Source organism: Sebastes umbrosus, chromosome 3 (genome assembly GCF_015220745.1).
Source record: "Sebastes umbrosus isolate fSebUmb1 chromosome 3, fSebUmb1.pri, whole genome shotgun sequence".
Taxonomy (NCBI): Eukaryota; Metazoa; Chordata; class Actinopteri; order Perciformes; family Sebastidae; genus Sebastes; species Sebastes umbrosus.
The window spans coordinates 2,428,232-2,453,306 of NC_051271.1; the positions used below are offsets into that span (position 1 = coordinate 2,428,232).

A 25,075-nucleotide genomic window follows, 5' to 3' on the forward strand; every position below is an offset into this window, starting at 1 on the left:
AAAAAATTAAACAAAGGCCAACCGTATTATCAGAATCAGCTTTATTGGCCAGGTATGAGGACACATATCAGTAGGAATGCACCGATACCACTCTTTTTCATAACGAGCACAAGTACTACCACTACTCGCCAATACCGAGTACCGATACGAGTACTTCCCTGTGCCAAAAGACCCTCGTTAACAGCCAGCTGGAGGGTGTGAGCGACACACGGCAGGCTGGGGAGTCCCGCATACAAGGCGATGCTCCGCGACCGGCTCTAGGTCGGCTTGGAAAGGCTCGGGGCGAAGGTGCTTCCCGGGGCCGTGGACAAAGTGCTCGCTGTGCCCTCTCTCCCTACCGGGGAGGGACGGGGCCCCTGCTCCCGGTGCAGACTGCCCTTGGTGTTCTCCAACCGCGTTGTGCCCCCAGGACGGGGCTCGGCCCACGTAAAAGGCGCCAGGGGTCTGCGGAGATGTCGGCGACCCACCCGACCCGTCTTGAAACACGGACCAAGGAGTCTTAAGCACATGCGAGTCAGAGGGTGCAAGCAGTACCGGCCCCGTGGGGTTGGGCGTACCACCGGTCTGTCTTGCCCGTACCGTCGGGGAGGTGGAGCGTGAGCGCGTGCGACAGGATCCGAAAGATGCTGACGAGAGGTTAACGTCACGCTGCCGTAATGTGGTATCGGTGCCGTTGTATCGGAGCCGTTTTCCGAGCACAAGTACATGAGCACAGCATCGAACCCGATACCCGGTGCATCCCTACATATCAGGAATTTGACTCCGTTGTTTTGTTGCTCTCATTGTACACAGAAATAGAAATACTGCTAAAAACAGGGATAACAAAGCTATTATGCAAGTAGGTGAAAGAAGATGGAAGTAAAGAAGTATAGGAACAACAACATACAATGTCTATAAGTCAAATAATACAGTGGTGCAATCGTGAGTGCAAATATGTTGGAATAAGTATTGAATGATTATGTCTTATTAGCTGCCTGGATACCACACGAGTTGCTACAGCAACCAATGTTCATGTCATGTGTTTCAAGGGGAATTTATGGCATGAATCTTCAGACAGCAATATTGCTAAGCTGAAATAACCGTCAAAGTCTATTAATTTCCAGATATTACCTGCAGTAAACAACTAAAGAGATTATAGCTCTTTTATTGTCTGGTTTACATCATAGAAATCATGTATGTGAGAGAAAGAAAGCGTGCATCTGTCAGTGAATCTGCAGCTGCTGACTTAAAATGCACACTGTGCTCTAAATGTGTGCATGTGCTGCGCTCTACGTTGCTGTCACAGATCCCTCATGTTGAGTGATGACGGCTCAGATGATTGGATCACATCTTCCATATGTCACCAGTTAGCGAAACCGACTCCGCCGCTTCACTGATTGGATAACGGGCGCGGGCCGCCGTTACGGGAAACGAAGCATGTCATTGGGTGGTCCGACCCCATTAGGAGCAGGTCATCCAGATGAATGATTAAACAGGCGGAAGTTATGCTCTGGCCAATCAGCAAACAATCAGCCTTTTTGAAGGAGTATTATGCAAATACAGCATCATGAATGCATGAAAACAACATGGAAATGAAGCCTGGGGTGATAGTTGGTAGAGTTGTGTGAGTGTGTGCATTTATGGTCCATGTCGGTGTAGCTGTACAGTAGACAGATCGTATTCTAATCCCAAAAGCCACGGATTATTCTGCTCCACACAATAGCACAGCAGGCAGGGAGAGGGGGCCGAATACCTCCAACAAAAGCATGATTTAGACTTCAAAATATGGTATATGCTTATTAGCTTTCTGGCAGAGAGTTCAATGAGAAAATTATGCCCTCTCATATCTGTACAGTAAATTTGAAGCTGGAGCCAGCAGCTGGTTAGTTCATTTTATGACAAAGCCTGGAAACAGGGAGAAACAGATAGCCTGGCTCTAACAAGCTCTAACAAAATCACACCTCAAAATCAGCACTTTTAAAGCTAACCGATATGTCAGACTGTTTCTTAGCCGGGAGCCGTTGCCAAGCCACCGTCGTCCGACACACTACCTACTGAAAAAACTATGAAGTGTCCTTTTTACACTTCTCTTTTTGCACGGATTAAACAAGTGATACAACACAGGCCGTTTGTGAAATAGTCATGAAATTTGATCTATTTGACTCGTGTACATAGACATGAATTTCAGTTTTTTCGTGATGCTCAGCATGACTTTCAAAAAAGTATTTTTTTGTGCATTTTCCTACGAATGTCCAGCAAAATGTGACGCACGTGTCAATTTCTTTACTTAGTTCGGTTTAGGAATAGATTGACTTGGTTAGGCTTCCACCCCGACCTCCTCCCTAAGCAGCATTTGCCACTCTCCATACTTCCCTGTTCACAATTACATGGATTACAAACAAATTGATTTTGTGCTGACCATAATGGAAAAAAAGTGAAATTTGTGTTTATGTACACAAATCAATATATTACATTTCGTGACGATATCACGAACTGTGTGCGACTGGGCTGAATGATAACATGTTAATTAGTGAGCTTTAGAGGAGCTGGTAGGTGGGTTTTGTTTCTGTTCAACGTCGCCAGGTTAGCTGTTTCCAAAAAAACTAAAAAAAAAACGTTATTACATTCGTCATATAGATGAAATTTCACCTCTGCATTTAACCCATCCTAAGCATTAAGGAGCAACGGGCTGCTGTTAAGCCTCAACTTGGGGTTCAGTGTCTCGTTCAAGGACACCTGCAGACAGCAAGAGCTGGGGATGGTACCGAACTTTGCTTAAAGGACGATCCGCTCTACCTACTGAGCTATGACCGCCTCCCTCAACCAGCTAACCAGCTGCTGCCTGGAGCCCTATTTATGGACAAATGTAGTCTGTAATGATTTTGAATAATAAGAAGAATAAGCTACTAGCATACGTATTTTAAGCCAAACCGTGATGTTTTTTCGAACCCTAACCAAATCCTAACCGCCTCCGTTTTAAAACATTAACCACGTGTTGACCTTCAGCGTCAAGATACTCTACGCAAAAGGCTGGCTTGTTGTGTTGATGTTGTTGCAGCCCTTGACTTCAGCAATTTCCTTGGAAAATAAAATATTATACTTCCAAATAAATGGAATTTTGTTTGAATTATCAGGAGCTGTGGGCAGTGAAAGAGCCCACAATTGCACTTAGAGCAAAGTATTGAGTGGCCTTGTGTAGCTACAACATGTCAGAGGTAAATCATCAGTTTTCATTTGCTAAAATGAATTCAAATATTTCCTGAAAACTACTTTGCAGGCTTACAATGTCAAACTTTTCTCAGCTGACGAGGTTTTTAGTCATCTAGATATCAGGTGAGTCATGTTAATGGACGAGAGCGGGGACTAAAATCCTTAAAATGAAATTACAAACTGGCACTTTGACACCTCAGGTGTGAAAGGGAAACACAAATGAATTATTAAAACTATCTTAGCAAAGAAAAACAGATTTGATGTGGCTACAAATTAAACAGAAATATATAAAATACCAAAATATATGAAGTGGAAAGTGCTTTGCTTGAGGATCAAGAATTTGGAGATGGGCTCAAGATTAAGCAGTAATGTTTCTGATCATCATAAGCTGCTCTTGACAAGAGTCACTTCAGTCAGTAGAAAGTAAAATGGCAAGCTTAGTGTTTGCCCATATAAAACATTTTCTTACATTCACAAGATCCATTCAGATCTCTTATAAGAGTCAAGGACATAGTGTGTAAGTTTTTCATCTGTATTTATTAATGATAGGTTGGGTGACCTGCACGCTCTTTTTCTGCAGGATCCTTGTAGTAAATCTCCACGTTCAATGTTACACTGTACCTGTATTTAAAACCTAAATGTTTCACTACTAAATCATTTCAATATATTTTTTTATTATTTGACAATGCACATTGATCACTGTTAATGTGCCAGCGTAGCAAAAAAAAAGGCTAATTTTCACCTGTCCTTTGGCCTGATGTTAAATACAACATTAAACCATCAAATAAAACGTATGAAAATAAAACTGTAGAAAACGAAACATGATTAGCCGAACAGGATGAAAAGCTTAGAGGAGGACAAAGAATATATACAAAAAGAGATTAAAAAAAACATATTAGGATTCATATTTACCATCGATCCTGCTCCACATTCACATACATGCAGCTGTACTACGTTTACATGCACACTAATATTACACTATTATTCCAAATATTTCAATGTTGTGAATTTGATCTGGGTCATGTAAACAGCATATTCCGTTTGGATATTCTGAATTAGGCTTTATTCTAAATGGAGCATTTTCAGATATGCTGATATTATTTTGTTTTAGGAGCATTCTTTGGACATGTATACAGCACATTTATAATATGCGTCTCGATTGGGGTTTTTACGGCAGTTTGCGACACACGACCTCTTGTCTGTTCACGTTCAGCTCTGTGCGTTGAACACAAGCAACTAGCCGACAGTTTGCAGAGATGCAAAAACGGTCTGCCAGAGTCCGACATCAGAGCTGCCCCCTTAGCAATGGTCTGTTATACATAGCAACGGTCTGTTATACATAGCAATGGTCTGTTATACATAAATTACAGACCGCAGAATGCCGTGATTGACCAATCAGAATCAATTATTCAACTCAGCCGTGTAATAAATACTTTTAAAAATTATCAAAGAAAGTTATTTAAAGGACGTAGCCGTGGGGCGTTTTACGTTAATCAGATTATGCACGGCTGAATGTAAACAGGAATATTAGTGGAATAATAAAGGCAGGGTTGACGATGTTCTCCAGTAGACACTATTTGTTATATTGGTTGAAATGGTCTTTACACCCCGACAGCGATCCATTACTGATGAGCTCTGAAAAAGGACCGGAAAAGAGCCGTCATCTGTAGCTGCTGTAATCCTGTAAAAACGTCTACCAATCACTGCCTCGCGGTCCGCTTGGAAAGAACCAATCAGATCCTGCTCGTACTAAACCCTTGGCGTGCACCAGCCTGAATTCAAAGCGCGTCACCGCCGCACGTTTCCTGGAGAATGGAAGAGAAAACTCAGCCCTGCAGTAGCACTGCCGCGGTTACTTGTCATGAGGTAGCGTTGTTGAGTTGAGGTCCTCTCTCCGCTCTGTGTCTGTGAAGTAGTTACGATGCGGCGGTGCTCATGCATGTTTGTGTGTGTGGGGGGGGGCGGGTTTAGATGGAGCTCCTGAGGCGATGCTACTTTCAAATTATACTAGCTTTCCAACATCATTGACCCTATCTTTAATAAAAAACTGAATATTTTGGTGCATGTCAACAGAGTCAATCAGAGCTGGTACCTGCTCAGAACAACTCCAGTAGTGTTTGTTTTAGCCTTTATGAAACAAATACATTTTAAATAGTTGAGACCAATCAGTGACTTACAGTAGCTAAATAAAGACACAGCTGAAATGTCATAATAAATGAATACATCATGTTTTGAAATCCCATAATAATATCGATTTGGCAGTCTCTTTCCTAACTTTTGATTAAGAAACTCATTTCTTTGGGTTCAGACTGTAAGTATGTATTTAAAGTCCGAGGGAGGGGTCTTTACATTTCTTCTGGGTTCCACCTTCAGAGTCTGTCATGAGCTGCTGCACGAGTCCCACCTCCTCCGCGCTGCGAGGGCTGCCATATGCTTTCTGACTGTGTTTATGTTTTCTGTTGTTGTTTTCGTTCGCTGCAGTATATTCATCTTCTGATCGCCCACCATATCCTGCCCCCCCACTGACACCTTGGCCTGTCGTGTGGGGTTTCTATGCCAAATCCCTCCCCAGGTAGCAGCCCTAATTGGCTAGCAACCATAATGGTGATTTAGGAGTAAAAGAAAACAACATAACACTAATAACACAACCGAAAATAAAGTCATTTATCCACGTATTTTAGCTTAATTAGTGAAGACACAAAACAAAATGCTGTGTGATATAAAGTGGCTTAATGGTTATTTTCAGGAAACCATTTGTACCCCATTTGGTTCATTCTCATTAATCCGTGTTGTGTAGTTTCAGTCTTTATATTAGGTAAATGTATATGTGTGTGTGTGTGTGTGTGTGTGTTTCTGTTTGAGAGCAAGTACTTGCAAAGTACTTTACAGTGAACATGCGCAGAGGTAACCTTGATGCCGTCAACTCTGAGCAAAATTAGATCCAGCAGCCACTTGCAGCGACTAATTAATTGCATTTATGAGAGTGATTAAAACTAAGTCAATTTTGGGGCAAAATTTTGGAGTCTGCTCTCCACCATGTTTGATCAGTCCCCCGGCAGCCAAATGCAGAGTACACATACTCATTATGCCTGCTTGGCACACCTCCAGGGTATGATGTGTTTGTGTGCGTGTCTGTGTATGCAGTTTCCTTGAAGACTTTGAAGGTTATTGTCATACTTACATACCTCTATGAACCCAGAAAGAGAGAGAGAGAGAGAGAGAGTGAGAGAGAGAGAGAGTTACCTGTTAATCTTTTGTCCTCTGCAGTTGAAGTAGATCCACATTTTAGGAATACTCTAAATTTGCTTTCTTATTTGAGATATCAGTCTTATGTTTGTGTCAAACTGGGAGTTAGGTCATAGATTAGTGTAGCTTAGCATAAAGACTCGAAGCAGAGCGAAACAGCTAGCCTGGCTCTAACTTTAGTTGTCTTAATTAACAATGGCTGTATTCTAAACCTCATACTATACTAGTAGAACAACCTCATACTATACTAGTAGAACAACCTCATACTATACTAGTAGAACAACCTCATACTATACTAGTAGAACAACCTCATACTATACTTCCACATTCATATGGACATTGTCTCTTTTGTGCACGAGTTGACCTGGGCAAGACTGTGTGTTGGTTCTGTTGGGGCCTTGTCTGTTATGGCAGGGACAGAGGGTTTCATGGCTGCTCCATGTGAGGGGGTTTCTGGATCGCTGCACTGAAGAACAGCTCCTGAAAATTGCAGAAGAGTATGACATTGATCTAATTGGTGTTGGTGATAGACAGCTTACGGTAAATGTGGTGGTAGAGCCGGTCAGCTATTAATCACAGGGTTGTGTCCTCCTGTCCACATGTCAAAGTGTCCTTTGTTTGTGTGTGTGTGTGTGTGTGAGTGTGAGAGAGAATTAGAGACAAGCCTTTCTTTCTAACATCCCCCTGTTTTGCATATTTTAGTTTTCTGATCTGCTTCTTGAAATGTCCGTCAATATCCGTTATGAACGTCATTCTCACTACCGCATTGCATTGTGAGATATTTATGCCGCTGTCCAGCGCTGCATACTGTAATATTAGTAGAAATAGTATGCAATTCGCGTACTATTGGTTTCATACTAAGGTTCCGGACATAGTCAAATATCTCATACACTGTTTTAGGGTACTAAATAGTATGTAAGTACACAAAATACAATCTTCCAGTCAGTAAAATCTCTAATATTTAAGAGAAGATGCTTTTATTTGAACATGTTCTGTATACCAGTATGCCGTTTATAGTATAATTGATTTAATATCCTAAAGTACTAATACTCACTGACTTCACCGCAGGCCAATACACACATAACCCTCATTATTGAATGCGTTCCCTGATATGCTGAATATGCACTAACCATAATCATATTGGCTGAAATAGACAATGGTAAGACACAGTCAGATTGATCTCAGCCATAGATTAGCCGTAGTGCATTGTCAGGACCAATTAAGGAAAAGTCATAGAAACCTCCTGATGGTCAGTCACTTGAGATCAATGGGAGCAAACACACACAGACAAACTGCACTGGATCACATGGCTGTCGGGGTCTTGTTGATCCAGTTGTGGCCTTGGGGTCGATGCAGATCAGTGGCGGCTGGTGACTCCAAAAATTGTAGAGGACAGGAGCAAAACCAACCCAAGGCGTCGTGTTATTTTACACTAGTCAGCTACTTATCTCTACTTTCTTTCTTTATTAAACAGAATATCATAATTAAGATTCAGTATTCAGGGGATATAGTAGCCAAATAGAACAAAAACAAAAGAGCCAGGGAACACTAGGCAAAAATATTATAAAACATAGATATGGTGTCTTTTTGTTAGTCGAATTAGAAAGTGGTTTCACGTATTGCTCAACATCCTTCATCTTTTTTGAAGAAACCAAACACCACGTTTTCCCATAAGGAGCAACCTCCTCTGCCTCTATGGACCAGCCTCGTCTTGATGCAGGGGAATTTAAATTCATGTTTCCAAGATACTATAGGTGACAACAGGGTTTCATCATTTGTATGCAGCAACATGTTAACAATTGCTTTCTGGAGTGACAAGAGAGGGGATGTACAGTATATTGAAAGAAAAGTGCAAAAAGAAAGAAAGGAAGGACGAGAAGTGGAGAGAAGACTTTTTTTTTCTTTAACCAAGACATTGGCTTTTCCACTAAAAGAGAGAAAAGGAAAAGCTGTAGAGAGAGAACACAAAGACGGAGCAACAATAGGAGCGAGCCAAGTGGAGTGAAAACTGGTGGCGAATTCACAGCGAGCATGCTGGTAATCTCCTTGGTGATGTGCTGTTGGATGAGTCGGGACCTTATTCCTCTGAGAAAATAGACAGAGAAAGGCGAATAACAGGAACGGTGGGAAGAGGAGAGGAAAGGGAAGAGAATGACAGGAAGGGAGGAAGATGACTCAAAGTGAAATGGACGGGTGGAGATATGGAGAGAGGCCTCCCTCTCTTCATCTTTGCTTTTGTGCTGTATTTTTAATCCCTGTGTTGCTCATCAGCCTCGTCTCCTTTCTCTTTTCTCTTGTTCTGTTCTAAAATGCTTATACGTTACCAAACTGGTTCAGGATAAAACCCCCCTCTTCTCCCTCCCTCTTTACATCTTTCTCAACATTAGGGGAGCGTTGGCTGCATTAAAATCCTTTTCTTATCCCGTTGAGTCATCTGTTTTGACGTGCTCCGAGGCCGCCAAAATGGCTGTTGCGTGTGCCTTCCTCTCACCACCGCCACCCTCCTCAGCCTCGCTCTCTCCTCCCTCTCTTCCTCCTTACAGAGGCACACCCCTTCCTCCGTCCTCTCCACTGTTGCTTTTTGTCCCTCCATCACCATCGAGCCTGGCTGTCGGTGGCTGATCCTTTGATTATGAGGCAGAGCTAAATAGGCAGCGGTGGTTAATGGCGTTGGGACGAGATCGTTTTTTTATGGAGGGGGTAGAGCAGAGGACAAGGGGAAACCGTTGGGCTGATGCAAGGCCATTCGGCTCATTTCGATGTGTTATGTAAATTCTCTCACAGGGATATACGATGAGCTTGTGCAGTAGATAAACGAATGTATGTTTGCGTACTTGGGAGATCTTCTAATGGCACCGAGGGGGGTAGTTATGTAAAGATGGTGCAGTAGCCATTGCCGAGTCAGTGTTTAATCCACATGCACTGTGTATGATAATTATTCCCACTTTTCCAAACGCAATCAACGGTGCCTTCATAATCCGCGGATACGCTGCGGTGGAAGAACCCAGGGGCCATTAAGATGATACAAGGCTCGTAATGCACCATTAAAGCATATTTTGCAACGTCTAAACAACTCCGATGGAGGACAGTTATCACACGCAGTGATGGTTTCAGTGCTCCAGTAACGACTTGAAGAAAATGGATCCTCTGCAGTAATTGCTCAGCGCTCAAGACAACTGTAATCATGTTTATGTTTTTCTTCCACTCGTAGAAAACCAGTACATTTCACAGGACCGCTATAGGATTTTCAAAAAGTTAATTCAACTTGAATTCAACATTCTGCTATCGATTCATAGAGTAAAGACAATTGCTGGTTGTGCATTGCTGTGTATGAAATATGAAAAAAGTAATTTTATTGAAGCAAAGAAATCAGCACTTAGCTAATTTTCAACCTGAGACTTTACTCGGCAAAAAATAAACGAATCTTTTGTACTGTGTTTTATTCGATTGCGGTATATTGTGGGTCTGCAGTGGCACGTGCAGCTTTCAGGAAATAGCCACAGCCTTGCACTCTGAGTCAGACACTGGCAAAGGTTCTCATCTTCTCCTGCCTACTCAGCTTTTTTATAATACCAAACTAACTGCCAGTGATCAAACGGAGAGCATTACAACCTGTTATAGTGTTACAAAGTCACTCGAGTATTGAGCTTTAAGCAGCGCGGAGCAGTGATGCGGTTGTTCAGCACGACAAACCTGGAAACTAACTCCACTCACTCAGTAATGATCACTTTATGCTTGTTTCAGGGGCAATATTGGTTGTTGCCAAACCGTGGAGCGCCTGATGAAATTGGGCTCAAAAAGACTTTTCCGTGGTGCCGTGGTAGCCTACCTGGTAGGAAAGAAATTTAATAAACTTGGGAGAACACTCGTGTTACCGATTACACCAGACATTTTACAAGAAAAGATGACGGTCTTTACCGTCGGGTGGCGGTGTGTCTGGCCTCTCTGGTAGAGCTCTCGCTGCGGGGCCGCAGGGGGTCTACCTGGCGTCGCTGCGCCGCGCACACCGGCAGCAACAGCTCCGTCCTCCTCACGGCGATACCTCATTAATGTTATGGTTAATTTAAATCATTAAATTATTAAATCATTGGTTTTGAATTTGAAATATTGGCAAATGGATGGATGGCAAATAAGCGTGTTTGCTTTGCGCTTCAACACCAAATCCTTCGCCATCTCTGGGTCTGTGGGAAATCTGACTCCTGCTGAGACTCCGTATGGAGCAGTTGCATTCACTTTCAGTTTGTAGCGTCCGTCTTCTGACTATCTATTGATAACACGCCGCTGATACGCCAAAATGAACTAAATGGGGTTTATTTCTATAAAAAAAAGCAAATCAATGGTGGGGGCAGTGAGTACGTAATGTAATCGGTGTGTGCCCGACCACCGTGTGACACCGATAACACCGACTACCGCAACAAGCCTACTGGTAGAGCGGGTGCCCATGTACCAAGGCTTAGTCCTTACCGCAGCGGCTCAGGGTCCAAATCCAACCTGCGGCCCTTTGTTGCAATAAAGGCATAAAAGCTGAAAAAATAATCTTAAAGAAAGACTTTTCCACATAGTCTTATTTAAATAATCAGGTCCTAAACGTTGTAAAATGCACTAATAGCCAAATACAGAGTTATTTTCTTAAAGGAAATGATACTGTGCTTGCCTCATGGATGGATAGGAATGAACGGGGCCTCGCCTACAATGCTGGGTCCAGTTCTGTTTATATATCCGTGCTTTTTGCCCTCAGTCTGTCTTAAAATGAAATACATTGAGTTGAGTTCAGGTGACTGTTCTGCTGTTGTCTATGTGTTTAGCATCACTGTCCTTCTGTATTGTTCTAAAATCGGTGAACTCTGTTTAAGACAAAACAGTGAAAATGTGCCACTGTGATACACCAGAGGCACCGAGGCTATTTCCCCCTGCTAGCTTCTAATTTAGCCCTTCTTCCTCCATACAGACTAATTGTTTTTCTGACATTAGTCATTTGTTCAACCACTGTTCTCTCCACATCTCTGGAGCTGTGCTGCTGGGAGGACAGCTGGTGGTGGGGACAGTGTCGGCCCATGACAGAATGTTGACTGGATGGGTGGACGCTGCTTTAGCACTGCAGCTGATGTGTTGCTTCTGGTGTGAATCCAGGGTTGGTCTCACATGGTATATGAGTTGCGTTTCAGCTTATATTTATTCAGACAGGGCTGACTAAGCATGCTTACTCATTTGCAAGTGGCAGGTGAACATTTCCACCGGAGCCACCGGCTAGATTTAGAGTCTTTCTCGGAGGAGAACATTTTTAATCGACTTTCCCCTGAGCCGTTTTTTCCACACGATGTTTGTTTGGTGTGTTTGTTTGTGTGCACGGCCAAGTTTGTCATCCTTTTTGGGGTGTCAGAAAAAAAAGACAAGGGCAGTGTTGCGTCTGCGTGTGAATTTATGCGTGCGCTTGTTAATCAGCATGCGGGGTGTGACTTTGTCCCAATTGTCAAACCAGTCAGCTAGCATGGCGCTGTCTGGGATGGAGGAATTTTTCAACAGGCGGGTTAGAGTGGTGAACTGTGGATAGCGGCAGTTAACAGTGGCTTCTGGCTGCTGTGTGGCGGTCATTCGAATGTCATCCACACACCCACTCAGACAAAGACAGCAGGAGATTGGATGGTACAAGCTGGGGAAGAGCAGAGAGTGAGAAAAGAACAGGAGGAGACGGGAGCGGGAGCAGAGAAGAAGAAGAGGACAAAATGGTCATTAGGAGCAAAGAAAAGTCGTGAGACTACGGAGAGAAGAAAGCTGCTCGACTCGGGCATAGATGAAAGAGAAGGAGAGAGAGTTCGGGGCATAAGGAGGAGAAGAAAGCAGTTAGGATGTGCATTACAGAGATATCATTTGGCATGCAGTGAGCAAAAGAGAAAAAGCAACAAAAAAAAGAGACTGTATGGTTGCCAGGGACAACAGACTAATGGGAAACATGCAGTCACCCACTCCCACTGCCCTCCTCCCCGTGTGGATCTGCGTTTGATCCTCCTTCACCTTTAAAGTCTGCCTCTTCGCCTCCTCACAGCGCCGCGTGTTATCTGTTAATGATGCCTTCCATACCTGCATTTACGTGTGAGCTTGCGCCGTATGTGTGTTCATGAAAGTGTGTGTGTTGTCCTCCTCCTCTGCCTCATTTTTCACAGTCGGTCTACCTCGTCCACTCGTTGCCAAATCTCTACCCTACCAGCTGTTTCGGTTCTCTCCGTCCTCCTTCCTCCTCTTCCCCTTCCCTCTTCTCCTCCTCCAGCTTCCCACTCTCTCTCATTACCTGTCTAGGTGGCATTTTATTCTCTCTTCTAAGTGAACTCAAGGGAGTGGGGTGAGCTTAAAGGATAATTCTGCTTTACTACCACCTATATGTGTAGTTTTGTCCAATATATTAACATAACACTCACTGAGGTAACTGCTGAGATCTTTGCGGATCATACGGGTTACAAACAAACCTTCACACTAGCCAAAGTTATTTGGAAAATGAGGGTTAACGATTAGATTCTGACCCTTTATAAACATCCATCAGTGTGTGGTTAAACTTTGACCTGCCGTACTTACCGTTTAGTTGTGCACACACACAAAGTTTTACTGTGTAATGAGGGATTAGAAGCGGGCTTGCAGAGCGTAATTACTCATCAGCATGCACGGCAGAAGATAAAGTTAGGACAAGGTCTCCCATTAGTCTGTTTGTGAGTTCATATGTCTGTGTCTCTCTGTTATCCTCCAGACACATCCCACAGCCTTGATGTTGAGTTGGGGGGGGAACGGTGAGCATAACAAGGAAACTAAACATTAACTAAAACTTTGCTTTGTAGTTACTCACTAAATAATAATAAAGGTACAAACAGGCCTGTCAGCAACATTAAAGTAGTGGTTTCGTTTGTTTCTTTGTTTGAACGGGGACATTGCACAAAGAGGACTAACCTGATATAAAAGGAGAGATGTAATGTACCGGGTTTTAGCAAATTGCTATTTTTCCGCTGAATGCTGAAAGTCGGTGTGTCACTCTGGATACCTATCTCACATACTGATGACCTGCTCCAGTTCAAAATCACTACATTGTTGTTGATGTAATAGGGAGTGTTGAGGTAAGATGCAGCACAGTGCGTCAAGTTCAGGGTCATTTCTGCAGAAATTGCTAGAAAGTATTTAAGTAATTTAAGTTCATTGCTAAAAAATCTACAGTACAGAAAGTTCTACAGTTATCATTCAGTCTTTTTTTGCCAAATCGTATCATTATAGCCACATGGCCCAGTGAAACAGCAACATCAGATGACTCTTTAAAACACCAGATTACATTTTCACTGCCTGCAATAACTACACATGACAACTATATGTAAGGGATAATGTACAGCGAGCCGGTCAAGTTGTGAAGTTGTGATGACCTGCTCTCTGAGCATTATCCCGCCTATTACACGGCTACTTACTGAAGAAATCAATATTTTGACACAAAAACGGTCCACCAGAGTCCGACATCAGAGCTGCGCCCATAGCAACGGTCTGTTATACATAGCAACAGTCTGGTATACATAGTAACGGTCTGTTATACATAGCGCCGGTCTTTTATACATAGCAACGGTCTGTAATACATAGCAACGGTCTGTTATACATAGCAACGGTCTGTTAAACATAGTAACGGTCTGTTATAGATAGCAACGGTCTGTTATACACAGCAACGGTCTGTTATACATAGCATCAGTCTGTAATACATAGCAACGGTCTGTTATACGTAGCAATGGTCTGTAATACATAGAAACGGTCTGTTATACATAGCAACGGTCTGTTAAACATAGCAACGGTCTATAATACATAGCAACGGTCTGTTATACATAGCAACGGTCTGTTATACATAGCAACGGTCTGTTATACATAGCGACGGTCTGTTATACATACCAACGGTCTGTCATACATAGCAACGGTCTGCTATACAGAATTTACAGACCGCAGAACGCCGTGATTGACCAATCAGAATTGAGTATTCAACACAGCCGTGTAATAAGGTAGGATAAAGTTAGGGAAAGATCATGGGAAATATGAGGGACCAAGCTGGCAGGCTCGATAAGTCACGAGGGTTTTATTTACTAAGAACTGAAGCAAACAATTTACAAAAAAGGTTTCAAAGTGGTGGGCCCACACAAGAGGTCAACTAAACAGAATGTAACTCAGGATATGTTAACTTAACGTAAACTTAACAGACAAAACTGACCACAAAGGGGAACATAAATAATAGCTGATCAGACAACAAAAAAAGAACAAACAGAAAAAGAACATCCATCTATAGTCAAAAAGATAAAAGCGTTATGAAATACTGTATATAAACCCAACATCTTAATAAGGTCAGGTCATATTGTTTTAACTATTCAAATCTCAGTTTCCGTTATATGATACTGAGCACATAATGTAGCCGGAGTCCTGTGAGGTAACCATATTTCACAGATTAATGCACATGACAAAACACATCTACACTTCAACTATATTAATGTCAAAACTGGGTAATTGGCAGCCAACGACAACTTCAGCCCCTCTTTGTTTGTGTCATTTGGATTCACACAGAGCATCCTCACTTTGAACACATGTGGACTTAATGCCTCATCTCGTCATGATAAATGACTTAACAGGTCTCCGAGTGGATCCGTCTTCATTTCAGTCAGTCTAACGGGGATGCCCTCACTTCTAAATTCTCTTCATTCATCCCCAGACTCCATTTACTTTTTTTCTCGCCCCTTGTCCTTCACTGTCCACCCTCCCTTCCTTCCCTCTATATCTCACCATTTCTCGCCTTCTCTCTCTCCGTCCGTTGATGGATTATGGCCTCAAGCTGACTGTTGGGCACTGCAGTGGATCAAAACAGCATTTTCACCCATTTTATTTTGGCCTGAATCTACGCCGTCTCTGTTTCTGCTGTAGTTCAGAGAACGCTGGCCTGGTTCGTACACTTTCTGTCGCTTCTCTCTCGCTTATTAACGGCTTTAATTTGCCCTCTGTTTATTTATTACGCTTCCTCTAGAGTCGGGGCCTTGATGAAGCTTTGTTTGTTGTTCCGTTCCTTTTTTTCAAAGCACATTTATTCTGTGTTTTCAGTTAAACCAAGGACACGGAGTCCTTTTTCTTTGCACCCTTCCTGCCCTGTGCTTTGATATTCATGTTTATGCCACCTCCACACATACTCAAGACCACCATCTTCATGAGGTTATAGTCAGTAACCTCCCGTTTCTGACATTTGATTTTAGTATTCTCTCCGTCTGCCAAGATGATCCACCCTCTTATCCCTTCCTTTCTTCTTTCTCTTTTCTCTCTCAGACACAAGCACCCTCCGAACCCTCTCTCATCTAACCTTTAACTAACGCCAGAAGATTTACACCAAGATGGAGAAAAAGAGATATTGTGCTCTGTTCTCTTTAGATACCGCTAAATATCTCTGCAGCGGCCTCGCCTCCTTTAATACCAGACCAGTTGGCGCTGACCCGTGTCAATGTAATCTGACATTTCAGTGGGCCTGGAGCATTTCTGCTTTCTTTGCCCAGCAGATGTATGTTTGTATGTGGAGAGTGTGTTTGTGTAGAATGAGCCAGTGGTTATCCTGTTCCGTTTGTTTCATAGTTCCCTGTGATTAGACATGTGAGACATGTTCCTCTGGTCTTTGGGCTAAAGGGTGGGGGCATGTTATACAGGAGATGGGCTGATTATAGCATTTGTGCATCTCAACAGATAAGACCAAGGCTGTATTTGAAATCTATATACTAGAAGTACAACCTCATACTATACTAGTAGAACAACCTCATACTATACTAGTAGTACAACCTCATACTATATTAGTAGTACAACCTCATACTATGCTAGAAGTACAACCTCACACTATACTAGAAGTACAACCTCATACTATACTAGTAGTACAACCTCACACTATACTAGAAGTACAACCTCATACTATACTAGAAGTACAACCTCATACTATACTAGTAGTACAACCTCATACTATACTAGTAGTACAACCTCATACTATACTAGTAGAACAACCTCATACTATACTAGAAGTACAACCTCACACTATACTAGAAGTACAACCTCATACTATACTAGTAGTACAACCTCATACTATACTAGAAGTACAACCTCACACTATACTAGTAGTACAACCTCATACTATACTAGTAGAACAACCTCATACTATACTAGTAGTACAACCTCATACTATGCTAGAAGTACAACATCACACTATACTAGAAGTACAACCTCATACTATACTAGTAGTACAACCTCATACTATACTAGTAGAACAACCTCATACTATACTAGAAGTACAACCTCACACTATACTAGAAGTACAACCTCATACTATACTAGTAGTACAACCTCATACTATATTAGTAGTACAACCTCATACTATACTAGCAGTACAACCTCATACTATACTAGTAGTACAACCTCATACTATACTAGCAGTACAACCTCACACTATACTAGTAGAACAACCTCATACTATACTAGTAGAACAACCTCATACTATACTAGTAGAACAACCTCATACTATACTAGTAGAACAACCTCATACTATACTAGTAGTACAACCTCATACTATACTAGTAGTACAACCTCACACTATATTAGTAGAACAACCTCATACTATACTAGTAGTACAACCTCCAGTAGTACGTACTGATTTGGCCAAATTGTAGCATCTAGTATGCGAACACAAGCAAAATCTCCAGCATGCATCAGACCAGTCTACCTCACCTACTGTATCCTACAATGCAAAGCGCTGGAACGGTACAGGCTACGGTCACAACAACAACAGCAGCCAAAAATGGCTTGTTTTTTTTTATATTTTCCGTAGCTATTTCATCACTAAATTCATTTCTGAACGTTTTTGAGGCAAGAAATCAACTGTGTAGATTTAGAATATTGACAGTTTTACGATATTAGATGGATAATCGAACATTTGCTCCAACGTTTTCAGAGTTTAGAAGCTCCACAAACTGCCGTGACAGGTAGCTAGCGCCTGCCGGGGACCTTGCCAGCCGGGCTGGAGCTCTCTAGAGACAGGTCTGTAGACGAGGGGCTTTTACCTCCTTGTTGACCGATAGTTTGTTTAAATACCACAACACAAATGTCCATTATAAATTAACAGGAACCTGTGTTTATCCGCCTTTTTGGAGTTGAAAAGCTCCACAATAGCCCGCATAGCTCGCTCGCCAGCCGGCCAGCCAGTGACACTCACAGAGCGGCTACAGAACAACAGAGTGGCGAAGGGAGAGGAGAGAGAAAGAGAGATACCTGCTGAGACAACATATTAATCTAATATCTGGAGGGAGATCAGTCCACTGTTTAGCTGTTGTAACTAAAAAAGCAGTTTGAGTAAATGTTGTGGAGCAATGTTTTATATTTGGAGGTGAGGAGGTGGACGGGTCCAACAAACACAGGGCTTTCACCCAGGAGACGGCTCTTCGTGTCCCGTGCGAGACGATACAATCAGCTGTTCGTTCGTGTACTGTGTTCACGCGTTCAGTTTGATTTTCACGGTACAAACGTAGTAATTTTAAACCCAACCATGTAGTTCTTTCCTAAACCTAACTGAAGTGGCTTTGATGCTGAAAATAAAGTGATGCCAAGGGGTGTGACAAAGCGGAGGTATGTGATGATTTGAGGCGTGACAAAGCGGAGGTATGTGATGATTTGAGGCGTGACAAAGCGGAGGTATGTGATGATTTGGGATGAGACGGTGTTGAACAAACAATGTTTTCCTCTTTTTTTCCGGTGTGGAGTTATCTCCACTGTAAATTCACTTGTCATAGTTATTATTACGTGTGTGTCCTTCAACCACAGTTTCAGACAAATCTGCAGTTCCTCCCATCGATTAGTATTTTTCTGTGCTAATTGCTGCATAAATGTGAGAAACACAGAAACAGATTTGGACGGATGCAGTTTTGTGATTTGGTATAATTGAAAGAATTTGTTCAGCTCCCACATGATTAGAGAGGGTTGCCTGTAGCAACCTGACTGTAATCATAATCCACCTGTTGTTCAGTGGTTTGTCCACTTATTATATTTTCATGGGACTGTTTAAAAGTTAAACAACATCTGCTCATATTGGTGGACATAATGAATTCAATGAGTCTCATCTTCGTAGGCCTCAACAATAAATGGGATGTTGTGAACTTATCTCTGTTCATCGGTCAAACGCAGACACGCTTCCTGCATACATAATCAGACCCATGTGGTTTATAATCTGGTCTAGAATTTGCTAATAAATATGAGAAAGTATTTGACCAAACACAATTTTTCAATCAAGAAAAGGGCACTTGTTGTGTGTGTGCACCTAATCAAGGCTGTCTGGTTAATTTACGCTTTGCATTGATTTGATCTTTATCTCCCTCTCCTCCCCGCATGTTGCTCTGACTCAAAGTGTAATTTAAAGTTGTATTAACACCTCCTTTGCCCTCTCTTCTTTTTCTCCTTCAGCTCTACTTCTGAGATTTCTTGCTTTGGCCTGTGGGGGAAAGAACCGTTTACTGGGACAACATCTGGTTGCCTGCTTGTGTGGACAAAAGGAAAATCCGATCCAACTGGACCACAACACTGCATCGCGTAGACCACTAACAAGACCACAGTTTGACTCATCATTTAAAAGGACACATTGTTGTTACATCTAAAGAACTATTTAAAGTGAGTACCATCCAGACGCAGGAGGCCCAGCTGACGCTCGACCCAGCCTGTCGTCCGACGGGCAGGACTTCTCCCCCTTCATCTCTCTGGAGTTCAGCTAATCTACTAACGTAGAGGTGAGTGTTCCCTCCAATATGAAAACCCCCTTTACATTCTAGTGTAAATCAGCTGTCATTTTGACTCCTATTCAATTCTACTGAGGCATAGAGTTTCTAATAAGTCCGGAGCTTTGGGCTGGGTCTGACAGGCCTGAGCTGACGGCTCACCCACCGAAGCTCTTGTCAGCAGCAGCTCTTGACAGTACCCGGTGGCATTTCAGTGTGAAAAGCAGCGGCATGTGAAGGTTTTTTTTCTCTTAAATGGTACGACCAATTCTGGCCAAACTAGCCTGGCCGGCAAAAGTGGGGCGCCTGTTGCCATAGCAGCAGGTGCTGATCCATATGCATGACTAGAATGAGAGTTTGGGTAAGATGTGCTGGACTGCGCCGAGGGAGGAAAAAAGCTGTGGACTTTAATATATTTCCGGATGTGTCAGTTTTGGTGGAAACGGATCGGTGGCTTTGGCTCAGTGTCAAGGTCAAGTTGGAAGTTTTGTGCTGCCGTGATGCGTGATGATGAAACTTGTGACATTTAGAGGAAACCACAGCAACGCCTGTGTGCTGTTTTTAACAGCAACCCATATACTGTAGTTATTTTGGCTTTGGTTGAGCATCCTCTACGATTCTGTCCCACTTTTTGGTGTCACGCTCAAAGCTGTACAGCTGAAAGTGTTCTTGTTTTGAAGACGTTACTGGGTTAAAATCATTCATCGCAAATGTGGGTCCTGTCCTAGTTCTGCAGGGGAGGGGGGGGAAACTGGGCTGTATTTGTCTGTTGTTGTCTTTTGAACGTTCATAAATAAATCTTACTGATTAGTACTAAACTCAGACACAAGCTGAAATCATAAATTACCAGTGTATTTCTATAAGTATAAGGTATGAAAGAAGATAATATCAATGTAATACGCTCAATCAATCCACCCACACACTCATTTAGACTCATTTGGGAAGGAAACTTTTATTAGACATGATAACACACATTAGTTGAAACATTAAGGGTCCCATATTGTAAAAAGTGAGATTTGCATGTGTTTTATATTATAAAGCAGGTTTAAGCGCTCTATAAATACTGTGAAAGTATCAAAACACTCAATCCATGGAGAAATACACACAGCCCGTATTCAGAAACTGTGCCTTTGAAACAAGCCGTTAGGATTTCTGTCCATTTGTGATGTCACAAATCTACAATATTTAGACCATTTCACAGTTTTAAAGGTAAACATACTAAATGTGTCCCAGTTTATTTCCTGTTGCAGTGTATGTAAGTAACATCAGCTGACAGGATGTAAACATGGACCCAAGCTGTTTCCTAGCAACGCAATTCCATTGCCATTCCATTGAAATGCACTAAAACGGAGCGTTTCAGACAGAGCATGAATACAGGTGTATTCAGACGGACAGTATGAGAAAAATAATGTGTTTTTTTTAACAGTAAAGCATGTAAACATGTTCTAGTAGAAACCCAAAATACAAACATGAACCTGAAAATAAGCATTATATGTCCCCTTTAAATCAAATTTGTTACTGCATTTTGAATGTGAATTATGTTTAAATATTATTCAGATACCTAGAGAAGCTGCGTGAGGCTTAACTCACTTAGTCTCTTTCTTTCTCAGATAACTTAGCTGCTAAAAACCTTTCAGTCTGCTATTTGCCGTCATTTAATGAACGCCTCCCTAATTTAACAGTTTAAAAACTCGTTAAGATCAAAACGCTTAGTATTAAGAGACTCTTGCAGGTCTAAACCCAACACCACTTTGGAAGTACATTTTTTAATGATGTGTTGAAGGTTTTTCATCTGATTTTTTTGGAACAATACAAAGACTCATCATGTCATGTTCAACAACAAGCTGGCAGCAGATTTCTCTTAGATCATTCTCATCACGGTTTGGTGTTAATGGATGAAGATGGCTTACTACTGTGTAGCTCTGAGATACATTTCAAGTCTCCTCAAAGCTCTCAAATGTGTATCACTTTCTGTTGAGGATCACGGCAGCAACCAGCAGAAGTGTAATGAGGATCTAAACCTGATCAAACATACATCTAAGCTCATCTGGCACTCAGGGTAGAAGAAGCAGCTTAATTACTTGGAATGATAAACGTTCTTCCATACCAACATGGCAGCCGCGTGCTCTTCGTTAATCTCTTCATACTGATCATCTGTTTTCCCAGAAAGAACAAAATTCTCAAGGTTTATGCAGTAAACACCGGCAGTATGGCAGATTTTTTATGAATCTCCTGTTTTTGTCTAATTTTTTCTATTGATGCCGAAATAACTCAATTCAAGTGCGGTTCATGGTTGGGATTACAGTTTGCAAAAATACCTGAAGCTACGCACTGGTTTTCACTTGAGAATAATGGCTACTTCACTCTAAAAGGCTGAGAGAGGTACCTTTTTGTATTAGACTTGAGAGTTGTGTCCTCCACATGGAAGAATGGGTACCTAATATTAAGGACATTTAAATGGTTTGATTAAAGGAACTGTTGCTGGGCAACTGACATCGTCATACCACACTGGTATGAGCGGTATATGACGTTATAATAGTGGTTATTGTTGTTATTTCCTACTTTGTTGTGGTGTAGCCTGCAGGCACAGTGAGTACCGCTAAAGGTCCAGTTTATGAACGACATGGGTCAGTGATTTGTGGTTGTAGTGATGTGACACAATCGGGAGTCTGGTGGGTGTTTATTTTAGTTGTCCACTTCCTGCCCGGCTTGATCTGCTCGGTGCAACGCCCCGCGTCACGGGTGCATTCAGAACGGAGCGCAGGCCCGGTGGAATCCAGGCGTAACAGTGAAATCATTAGCGTCTTCAGAGAGTTAGTAGTAACTGAAGCACATTTAAGCTTTGTTTATACTCGCACGAGACACCGCGGCGAGGGCCTCCGTAGATGTGGATCTGTGGATAAGCAAGAAATCAACGAGTGGCACCGGAAAGGAGAGTAGGTTGCCTGGCAACGGTAGTAAACACTAAACACCGACGTACCACCAAACATTGCATTTGTGTACTGTAATTATTACTGTCGCTTACCTCCGAGTCTAAATGACTTTCTGTCTCTCGGTGCTTCCCCTCGGGTCGCCACTCTTTCCATCAGACCTTCTTTTTAGCTTTTACAAAACAATCTCTCAGATTCTTTCACAGCCTGCAGCAAAAAATCTCTTCTCTCCCCGGTGTGTTACCTGTTTCTTTCCAAGTATTTAATGTCATGTGACCCTCCCTGTGGTCATGTGACTGTCCCTGTGGTCTCTCAATGAACAGTTGTAATGATGTCTGTACAGGCCAACCTGCTCGGCCAGTCTTCCCTCGAAGGCGTCCATGTTGAAATGAAAAGTGCAGCGCGCGCAGTCGGCGAGTAGTTACAAAAAGTGGCAGCCCAGTCTCCAGGAAATAAAAGTTGGCATTGGACATTTCTACAAACCAGGGATACGTTGAACGGCGACGTTTTTGCATTTGGTCAGAGCAAGTGATGGAGTTTAAAGAGCGAAAAGAGACACACAGGAGGGCAGGTGGATGGGTGCAACAAGCTGTTCGTGTCTCGTGCGTCACGTTACAATCAGCTGTTTGTGTGTCACGTTCACAACGTTCAGTGTCATCTTCACTGTACAAAAGTAGAAGTTTTAAGCCCAACCATGTAGTTCCTTTCCTAAACCTAACGATAGTGGTTTTGTTGTTACAGCTGTTACATTATTATTTGAACACAAACTGTGATCTTTGTTCTAACCTAAACCAAGTAGTTTTGTTGCCTAAGCCTAACCAATTGTTTCACAAAGTTTACCACGTCAATTGCATTTCCGCAAGCGTGAAACAAGGCTGATATGAAACGTATCCGTGGTTTGCAGAAATGTCCAATGCCAATAGTTTTTCTCGCGACTGTGTATAGCTCCGACTCTCTGACTCTCACCCCTCTCAACCGACGCATTGGCCTCAAGCACATTTAAACTTTGCCACATGGATTATCGATTATCTGTAATATCAGTAGTGCGATATCTTTTGTGATTCGGACCTTGAGACGGGGCAGATAGCGGTTGCAAGTGATGCACAATTCATGGTGCTAACGGCGTCTGCACTCCATTCTTTGTGAATTGGCCCTTCAGTGTACATCATGCCTCAGATTTTACACAAAGGCATGGATCAGTAGTTCATTCTTGAATCCCACTTGAATCTTTTGACATCCTTGCTAACATTTCATTTAGTGTTGTACCAAGAGGGCTTTACAATACTAGCAACCACCTCTCTTAATGTTTCACTGAGCTGTGAATGTTTCTTTGGCCATAACACTGTGATGCTTAGACTCCATTCATCGGGGTTTTATCCCAGTCAATGAGATTTTTCAGCCTGAGCAGCTGAAATGTTGTGCTGTGACTAAAACCTTCCCTGGTTCTTTTTATTTTAAGAGGATGCTGAAATATGTTGGCTGAACATTTGAGCAGACCAGACACAATTGGAGTTTACATTTCCATGGCCCCGATCTTTTTCCTGACTTGTGTTTTTTTCTGTGTATTGTAATTTTCTCGACCGTGGGGGTTCACAATAACTGAGTATTCTCCTGCAGATCTTTAGATGCAGAGCCTGTTTTTTTTTTCCATCGTTGTATTCTCTGTGGTAAATCGTATGCTCTGCAGAACTGAAATCATACAGTAGCACCTTTCAGCTAGCGCTTGTAACGAAGCCAGCGGTGGAGCTTGAACCAGCTCGCTTGGAAACATATAAAATCTCTTTTATGTTTTTGAACTCCTGCAGAGTTTGCTTCATGCAGCTTACTGTAAATAACATTTCCATTGTATATTGTATACCTTTACTGCACCACTTTTTGTTACTTTCTACAACAAGATTTATACATAAAGCAGGTTGTCCTGCTTAATACAGACCAGTCGAGAGGAGAAAATGTTGGCATCGTACGTTTCTGCAAACCACGGATACGTCGAATGTCATCGTTTTTGCATTCGGTCAGAGCAAGTGACGTAGATATCAAGCGACCGTTGCTGAAAGTTACGTGGTATAATGACGAGTATAACAACTGAGAAAGTCCACAGGAAGTTCACTAAATGTGGGAGGGGAGGGGAAAGGAGGTGGATGGGTCAAACAAACACAGGACTTTCACCCAGCAGACCGCTGTTAGTGTCCTGTGTGAAACCATAAGTTAACGTTGACTTTACACTTGTTACGTAACGTTATGTAAGAAAGTCCACTAAGGGGTAGTTGTTGATTAATTATTGTAGTGAGATTTTTCTAAAATGATTCCTAATGTCTGTGATTCTTTATCAGTATTATTCAGTTTAGTTTGAGTCTTTAGCTTGTAGGTATTCAGATCAGAGTCCTCATACACCAGAGAGTCATTTGGATAAAGCACATGAGGCATCTGGGTGTTTTAATGTATCATATGAATATTATAACAACATGTATCCTTATAATGTTGGTCATTATCCTGATGAGGGCTGAGATTTACTGTCTCATTAACTTGGATGAGACTACTTTATGTCACAGACATCTGGTGCAGGCAATACATCTCTTGTGGAGAAATTTATTTATGAAAAATGAAAAACTAAATCAGTCAATTTCCCCCTCCTCATCAGAAACGGCTAATAGAGTCGCTCACCTCGTGCTGCATGTGGGAACTGCAGGGACCCATCTCTTTAGTATGCAGCGTGTTGGTGTGATCCCGACGTGACTTGATTAAATAGTTTTATCCTCCCGCGGAGCCGGAGGTTAGTTTACTCAGTGTTCACCTTGAGCAGCACATCACCATTTATCTGTGTGTGTGAGAGAGAGAGAGCAAGTCTGGATGCATATTGACTGTAGGCTAACTGGTAGAATTTGGCGAAGTATGTGGGTGTCAAGGTGAGTGCACGGGTGGCCGCGAGGAGTGTGA

The 25,075-nt window shown here is 42.3% G+C and overlaps 1 protein-coding gene and 1 long non-coding RNA gene across 2 annotated transcripts in view; both read left to right on the plus strand.

The window, feature by feature from the left end:
• LOC119485151 (protein phosphatase 1 regulatory subunit 29-like) overlaps positions 1-25,075 on the plus strand; it is a 261,463-nt gene that overhangs the window by 75,063 nt on the left and 161,325 nt on the right. Inside the window, 1 exon segment of the mRNA XM_037764504.1 lies at positions 18,904-19,223. The gene's annotated coding sequence lies outside the window, so the exon portion shown is untranslated.
• Positions 1-25,075, plus strand: part of LOC119485161 — a 569,585-nt gene that overhangs the window by 52,646 nt on the left and 491,864 nt on the right. The window lies entirely within an intron of this gene.